At 33.3% G+C, this 8,918-nt stretch overlaps 1 pseudogene; it reads right to left on the bottom strand.

Moving 5' to 3' along the window:
* Nucleotides 1-420: 420 nt before the first annotated feature.
* Nucleotides 421-999, bottom strand: LOC141567005 (large ribosomal subunit protein uL23 pseudogene; annotated as a pseudogene).
* Between the last annotated feature and the right edge of the window lie 7,919 nt (nt 1,000-8,918).

Below are 8,918 nucleotides of genomic sequence, written 5' to 3'. Positions count from 1 at the left end.
AATTTGCCCAGGGTCTTGCCAGTTTTAAATTCATACCCAGAATTTAATCCAAGCAGTTTTACCAATGACCCTGCAGTCTTCAACCCTGTTATAAATTTTATTTATCAGATAAAGCTCTAGCCAAAAGTCATTTTTCTTGTTCTTTTAATGACCTGTTCTGAATTCAAAGAATCAGTAAAATGTAAAAAAAAAAAAAGTATTTTTAAAGAAAACTAAATTTGATAAAGAATAGTGTACTATTATTTCCAGATTAAGCATTTTAGATATACTCATTCAATCATTTAAAATATTGCCAGGATAAAATTTGTAGGCATAATGTTAATCAAAATTAAGTAGAACATATATATATATATATATATATATATATATATATATATATATATATATATATATATTAGTGAAAATGTTTTATAATTAGAATTAACCAGCTGGACTCAGTTTAAAAGATCCCAGTTTTGTTGAAACATCCAAAGTATCATAATCAGGAGCCAGGAGCCATATTTCTTCGTCTCCCCATCAGGCCTGAACAGGGTGTTGACCTTGGCTACCTCAGTGTCATAGAGCTTCTTCACAGCATGTTTGATCTGGTGCTTGTTGGCCTTGACATCCACAATGAACACAAGTGTATTGTTGTCTTCTGTTAGCTTGGCGCAAAAGTAATTGTGGTTTTTGCAATTAGTTTTCACCTTTTAAATCGCAATTACTATTGCACCAACCTAATATCTTCTTCGTGACTGACTCGGTAGTTACTAGAGTGAATTTAATAATGGCATAGTGCTTCAGCTTGTTTCTCCTGGGGGCACTTTTCTGAGGATATTTAGGCTGCCTTCAGAGCCACAGTGTCTTGGGCTGTGGAAAGATGGGTGACCTGCGGATCTTCATTTTTCGTGTGGCTGTGGACACCTTTCCAAACTGCTTTCTTTGTCTTCATGCCTTTGCTTTGGCTTCAGTGTTGGCTTTGGGAGGGGCTGGGGCTTTCTTCTTCACTTTCAGTGCCATCTTTGTGAAAAGTAAATAGAATTTTTCACCTCAGAATATATTGTTAGAAATATAACATGTCTCTAAAAGTAATGATATATTTTTGATATCAGACATTCATTTAAAAAATCTGATCTATACAACTGGATACAGAAGAGATGCTGGGAAAAAGAAACACATGATGCTAGAAGAGAAGGAGAATGAGGGAAAATACCCCAAGGAAATGTTACTGGGATGAAATCGGAAGGATGACTCAGAAATAAAAAGATCAAAATGGGAATTAAGAAAAAGCATTTCAGGTGCAAAGACCCCCCTGAGGACAAAAAGCTTGACACGTATGAGAACCTGACACTGGCACACATGCACATATGACAGCCTCACATGTTCTTCTCAATGTGCCTGAATAGGGAGATTAAAGACAAAGTATTAAGTACTAATAGACCACAGTAACGAGTTGGCATCTTTCTGAAGAATAATGAGAATCAGGTATCAAATACCTTTAATCAAAGCATGGAGATGGTAATGGTTGTCAGAGAGCACGATTTGATTGATTAGTGAAGGTAGATTTTTAGTGCCACTACAGTACCTTTGAGGTTTATATCATCAAGATACATTGAATTAGAAGTCATTCTGCTTTGCAATTTAGGAAATCCCAGATGGAAGAACTGGCCCTACTGAATGAAACAAGTCAGATGGTAAATATTTCAGAAGGCATAGCTCACATTTTTAAAACATACTCAAACAGACAGGGTAAATTGTGCAGGTTGATATTTTCAAAGGATGCCTGCATTGCATCGTAATGCATGTATATATAATAATGTGTGTGTGTGTGTGTGTGTGTGTGTGTGTGTGTGTGTGTGTGTGTTTGTGTGTGTGTAGATATAGATATGCCAATATATATTAATGTGGTATATATATTGGTTCTATTTCTCTGGAGAACCTTGCCTAATATAGTGTATTTTATTGGTTTTTGAACGAATCTCACATAGACAGCCTCAAGGACTGTCTCATGAGTTATCTCGTGTAGCAACTTGGTCAAAGCTAGTTCATACTTTTGTGATCTTCCCTGTATAGCATATAAAACAACCTGGATGGAACAGTTTTGAAGTCAGAGGGCAGTTACATACTTGCATCTGTCTGATTTTCATCCTCAGTATCTCTACTGAGATTGCAACCATTCACTTCATATATAATATAAAATGTTATTCTATATGCCTTTATATGCATTTATGAACAATAAAAACAGTATTGAAAAAACATAATGCCAAATGTCACTTGTCAGTTATAGCATTTATTTTAAGAAGAGTATTCTCTTTCATATTATGAAGATAAAGGTTGTGTTACACAACATAAATTGTTTTACTTCCACAAGCTGTGTGATATTTTAATGACGTTAAGGACACAAAAGCCTATATCGACATGCTATATCAAACACATTTTCTTAGAAGCAAGTTGTTAATTCTATTAAATATGTGTGATGATGATGGTATAACCATCGTTTGTTCAGTTAGAATCAGAAAATAAAAGTTAAAAATTATATTTTTATACTCAGAAATTTAAAATAAATGTGGCACTGCCCGTTTATGGTTGGGTTAGCTAGCCTCTCTGTATTTTAAATATGCATAAAAGTGAGCTTTTGTTTGGCTTCTTACTTTCTTATAGTTAATTATACTCATACAAAAATGATTTGAAGAGAATTGTCAACAAATATGAATGATTTAAATATCTAATTTTTAGATCCAAGTATATCTTTAGAAAACTTTGTACATTGATATAAACAAATATTAGAGGCATCACATATAATATATGCAGTGAATAAATAAATAAAAAAGAGAAATTAGATTGAAAATTCTGTATTCTCCACTATACTTGCTTATATGCTAAAACATTTAAGCAAAGATGTTTTTAAATTATATTTTACTATTTATCTTCTAGTACATTTTTTATTTAATCACTGTGAAGAAATCAAGAATAGTTGATAATAAATTGCAGTGAGTTACATGTTTAAATTATTCACTACATTAAGGATGAGAAAAATATTTTTACACTGCCTAGAAAAGGTTTTTCAAGAAGCCAGATTGGACTACTATTATAACATTCTAAAACATAGTACAAGAACTTCTAGTCTTTAGTTATTTAATACAGATCAAGTGACCTGACCCAACATGGAAGTACTTATTTGACAATCCATTCACCTGAGCATTCTCAATAAATTTTATCTAGTTTTCAAGAAGACTGACGAGGGTTGTTAAGGGACTGCCAAGATGACCTTTGAATTTTTTCCTTGATTCTGAAGAAGAAAAAAAGAAAATGCACATGTTTGGTCAATCCTAAGAATTTGGCCATTTGAGATTTTCAGTGAAGAGAAATAGAATTTCTAATAAGAATGTTTGGATAATACCTAAGAGTGAACTTGGTGGTGTAAAATTTGTCCCAACCCATTTGTTAAGAGCCATAGGCATGAGTCACAGTAAACTTAGAAAGGGATAGTGAATAGATAGTAAAAAGATAGTGAGCAAAATTGGAACTGGGGAAATACAATAGAGAATACAGTCCAAATGACTACATTTTCAAATAACCGTATCAGAGTAACTTAATACTCTTTTAGTGACAAGCAATATCATGATTTTATAATAGCAGCTTCCTAACTCTAAATAAGTTGATATTCTTAGGATGATTCTTTTCATTTTTATGAAGGAAAATGAAACATCTAACATGGACACCAACAATAGTGTGGGCCAAATGGAATTAGCTTCATCCCAAGGAGAGAAGGAACCAGAAGAACTATTGCTATGGCTTTCAAAGTTAAAACCATACTTACCACTGCTTTCTCTACAGCATTACTGCAGGGAAGACAGAATAAATCTACTTGAAATAGTTTTATCACTATATTTATCAACTCACATCCATAAAAAATGACTCTAAAATGTAATTCATGTGTTGCCCTTTTATATCCACTCATACCCTCTTTGGTGCGTGTGAGAATGACCTATTTCAGAGCAAGCATTAGCTAGGAAATATGCACTGAAATTTCATGATGTTATATAGTTAAATTAACTTGTCTGCAGTGTTTCATAAACACCTCATGTATGTGCATGAGACTGACTATGTTTATATGTGTGTATAGAGAAGGACAGGTTTCTGTTGTTTTGCTTATGTGAGATATTTACAGCAATGCCATCTTTGTTTCCTTTCCAGATGTACCAACTATCAGTACCTTGACAACGGTACTGAAAGTTGAAAGTAAGAGTGAATACAAAGCTAAAAACATTGATTATAATGATAATATTGTAAAGATCTAAACTTCAGAATGAATTATATATTTTATTATATATACATATAATAAAATATATAATATAAAAATATATATATTTCATAATTCATTGATTAGCCCATATATTTTCAGCAGTAATTATTAGATATAAAATTATCATTGGTTAAATTTTTTGGTTTGTTTTTTTTGTTCTATCATATTCTCAATAGTCTTATTTCTTTAATTTTAAATTTATTGGGTGACATTGGTTAGTAAACTTATATAAGTTTCAAGTGCATAGTTCTATACATCATGTATATATTTCACTGTGTGTTTACCACCCAGAATCAGTTCTCCTTCCATCACCATATATTTGACCCCCTTTACCCTCTTCTAGTACCCCACCTCTCCACTTACCCTCTGGTAACCACTAAACTGTTGTCTGTGTCTATAAGTTTTGGTTGTTTGTCTTGTTCGTTTTTTGCTTTCAGTATATCCCACGTACAAATGAAATCATATGGTCCTTTATTTTCTGTCTGACTTACTTCGCTTAACATGACTCAAGATCCATCTATGTCATTATAAATGGCAGTATTTCACCTTTTCTTATGGCTAAGTAACATTCCATTGTGTAACATGTCTTTTTTATCCAATAATCTATCGATGGACACATTTTTTTTTCCTATGCCTTGGGCAGTGTGAATAATGCTGCAGTGAACACAGGGGCATGTGCATCTTTATGGATAAATGTTTTAAGATTTTTGGGGTAGATACTCAGAATACAGATTGCTGGGTCATACAGTAATTTTATTTTTAACTTTTTGAGGAACCGCCTACTGTTTTCCATAGTGGCTCTACCAATTTACATTCCCATCATCAGATATGAGGGTTCCTATTTTTCCACAATCTCTCCACACTTGTTATTTGTCTTGTTGATATTAGTCATTCTAACAGATGTGAGGTGATATCTCACTGTGGTTTTGATTTGCATTTCCCTAATAGTTAGTGGAGTAGAGCATTTTTTCATATATGAGTATCTGTTGGCCATTTCTCTGACTATTTTTTTTAATTGGATTGTTTTTTTTGTTGTTATTGTTGTTGAGTTGTATGAGTTCTTTATATTTTTTGCATATTAACCCCTTTTCAGAGGTTTTGGTTGCAAATACTGTCTCCCACTCGACTGTTTGCCTTTTTGTTTTTTGTTTTGTTTTGTTTTGTTTTTTGACAGTTTCTTTTGCTGTGCAAAAGCTTTTTAGTTTGATTTAGTCCCATTCATTTATTTTTGCTTCTCCTGCCCTTTCATTTGAGGTCAAATTTATGAAATCCTGTCTGAACACAAGGTCCATAAGTTTAGTATGTATGCTTTCTTCTATTCAATTTATCGTTTCAGGTCTTATGTTTAGATCTTTGATCCATTTTGTGTTAATTTTGGTATATAGTGACGGATAACAGTTTAGGTTCATTTTTTGCATGGGGCTTTTTTATTTTCCCAGCACGACTTATTGAAGAGGCTTTCTTTTCTCCATTGTATGATTTTGTCTCCTTTGTCAAAATGTATCTGCATATATATATGGGTTTATTTCTGTCCTCTCAATTCTATTTCATCAGTCTTTGTGTCTGTTTTTCCTGTCAATACCATGCTGTTTTGATTACTGTCACTTTGTAGTATAAATTGAAGTCAGGCAGTGTGGTACTTCCGCCCTTGTCCATTTTTCTCAGGATTTTTTTAGCTTTTGTAGTCTTTTGTCATTCCATACAGATCTGGTAATCTTTTTTTTTCTACTTCCTGAAAAAATGCCATTGGGATTTTGATGGGGATTGAATTAAATCTGCATATCACTTTGGGTAATATGGCCAATTTAATTATGTTGGTTATTCTAATCCATGAAAGTGGAATGACTTTCCATTTCTTTCTCTCTTCTTCAATTTCTTTTAATAATGTCTTATAGTTTTCAATGTAATGCTTCTTTACATCCTTTGTTAAGTTATCCCTATGTATTATATTCTTTTGTTGCAGTTGCAAAAGGATTTTTGTTTGTTTGTTTGTTTTCTTGTTTGTTTTGTTTTTCCATTTCTTTTTTTGAAATTTCATTGTTAGTATATAGGAACCCAATGAATTTTTGTACATTGATTTGTATGCTGCAACTTTACTGTATTTGTTTATTGTTTTAACAGGTATTTTTTTGGTGAAGTCTTTAGGGTTTTCTATATAAAGAATCATGTTGTCTGTAAAAAGTGACAATTTACTTTCTTCATTCCCCATTTGAATGCCTTTTATTTCTTTCTCTTGCCTGATTTCTCTGGCTCTGACTTCCAATACTATGTTGAATAATAGTAATGACAGGGGGCATCCCTGTCCTGTTACTGATTATAAAGGAAAAGCTTTCAGTTTTTCACTATTAACTGTGATATTGACTGAGGATTTGTAGCATATAACTTTTATTATGTTGAGGTACTTTCATTCTATACCCCCTTGATTAAGTGTTTTCATCATAAATGGATGTTGTGTCTTGTCAAATGCTTTTTCTGCATCTATTGATATAATCATATGATTTTTATCCTTTATTTTTTTTGTCTGGTGTATTACATTGATTGAGTTGCATATGTTGAACCATCGTTGTGCGCCTGGAATGAATCCCACTTGATCGTGATGCATAATCTTTTAAATTTATCATTCTATTTGATTTTCTAGTATTTTGTTTAGGATTTGTGCACCTATATTCATCAGAGATATTGGTCTGTGGTTTTCTTTTTTTGTGTTATCCTTACCGGGTTTTGGTCTCGGGATAATGTTGGCCTCATAAAATCATTTAGGAAGTATTGCCTCTTGTTCAATTTTTGGAAGATTTTAAGAGAGACATGTATTAAAACATCTTTTAAAGTTTTGGTAGCATTTACTGGTGAAGCCATCTAGTTAGCTTTTTAAAAGTAAGCTGCAATCTCTAACTTAAATGTATATAGTTTTACATTAGCTATAAATCACTAATGGAAAAAATATATGGTGCAAAGTCCTTTTAACATTAAAATACTTATTAGTTACATCAGGTGAAACCATAGAGGTTTACAGTTTAGTTATTCTCACAGTTCTTTGGGGAGAGAACACATCAGGCCTCACATGAAAACTCAGGGGAAGCACTGGGGATAGCCATGAGGCAAGAAAAAGACAGGGGACTGTTGGTAGGTGTCTTCAGTGTGGTTTGTGTGGGAAGGAGAGAGGGAGGCAGGACAATCAGGTTTAGGATTGGCTTATATAAATTATTTCAGCCAGCTGTAGGGTATAGGAGCTACCTGTCAGGATATGTGGACCTGAGGTGATTAGTATGAGTGTAAGTAGCCCAGAGTGTGAGAGCCCCATAAGGGAAGTGGTTGGGGGTGTGGACTTAATCAGCTGCTCAGTAAGTAGAAGTGACCAACCTATAGCAAGGGGTCAAAACTGGGGAAAGTTAGCACACAGGAAAAAACACAAAAACTGTATTACCAAGGTATTGCCAGTTATCCTTCATTTCAATCATTCCTGTGACTGTAATTTTATCTCAACCTGAGCTTTAACAAAAATTTAACCTGGTAATTATAATGATGAAAACCCTTTCATATACATGTTGACCAATTTGATACTCATATTCATGAAGTAGCTGTTCAAACCATCTGTCCACTTTTAAGATACTACTGTAGTATAACATAATGGAGGAAGAAATGTACAAGTCCTCTTCATAAGAAAGTACAAGATATTATGTGAGTAACTCAGTAACCAAACTACATAAACAAAATACTTGGTATTTTTCACAAAATTCATCTATGCATTCAGTGAAATTCCAGTAGAAATTTTAGCTTTATTAAATTGCATTAACAAATGGACTCTAAAATGTACGACGTTGGACAATTAAGTTTATGAACTTGTTCCAACAATGTTACTAACCTTTTTTTCACACAAGAGAGATCATTCATTATGAATTTGTACCAACTGGACAAACAGTTAACAAAGCTTACCACTTCGAAGTGCTGAAAAGGCTGCATGAAAAAGTTAGATGACGTGAACTTTTCGCCAACAATTCAAAACAATGCACCAACTCACATGGCACTGTCTCTGAGGGAGTTTTTAGCCAGTAAACAAATAACTGTATTGGAACACCCTCCCTACTACCTGATCTGGTCCCCAATGACTTCTTTCTTTACCTGAAGATAGGGAAAATACTGAAAGGAAGATGTTTTGATGACATTCTGGACACCAAGGGTAATACGATGACAGCTCTGATAGCCATTCTAGAAAAAGAGTTCCAAAATTGCTTTGAAGGGTAGACTAGGCACTGGTGTTGGTACATAGCTTCCCAAGGGGGGTACTTCGAAGGTGACCATAGTGATATTCAGCAATGAGGTATGTAGCAGTTTTTCTAGGATGAGTTCGTGAACGTAATTGACAGACCTCGTATATATCACATTTGTTGTGAATCATATAGTGACATGGCTCTTTCACTTGCTATACTATAACTCTCAAAAATAAAGGATATGTCATTATCTTGTTTGTATTTCAAAATTTGATCTGTGGCAAACATATAATAAATCCTTCTTAGATGTTGTTTATGTAAATAAAGGTTCCTATTACAGTAACACACAGGGATTATTTTCAGTTGTGCATAATGACTTTAGGTCACTTTGCGAAAAAAAAAAAAATTGCTCAACAGCCAATTTT

The sequence above is a fragment of the Rhinolophus sinicus genome, chromosome 17 (assembly GCF_057876585.1).
Source record: "Rhinolophus sinicus isolate RSI-liver-muscle chromosome 17, RSI-T2T, whole genome shotgun sequence".
Lineage (NCBI taxonomy): Eukaryota > Metazoa > Chordata > Mammalia > Chiroptera > Rhinolophidae > Rhinolophus > Rhinolophus sinicus.
This window is presented reverse-complemented; position numbering and strand designations above follow the sequence as displayed.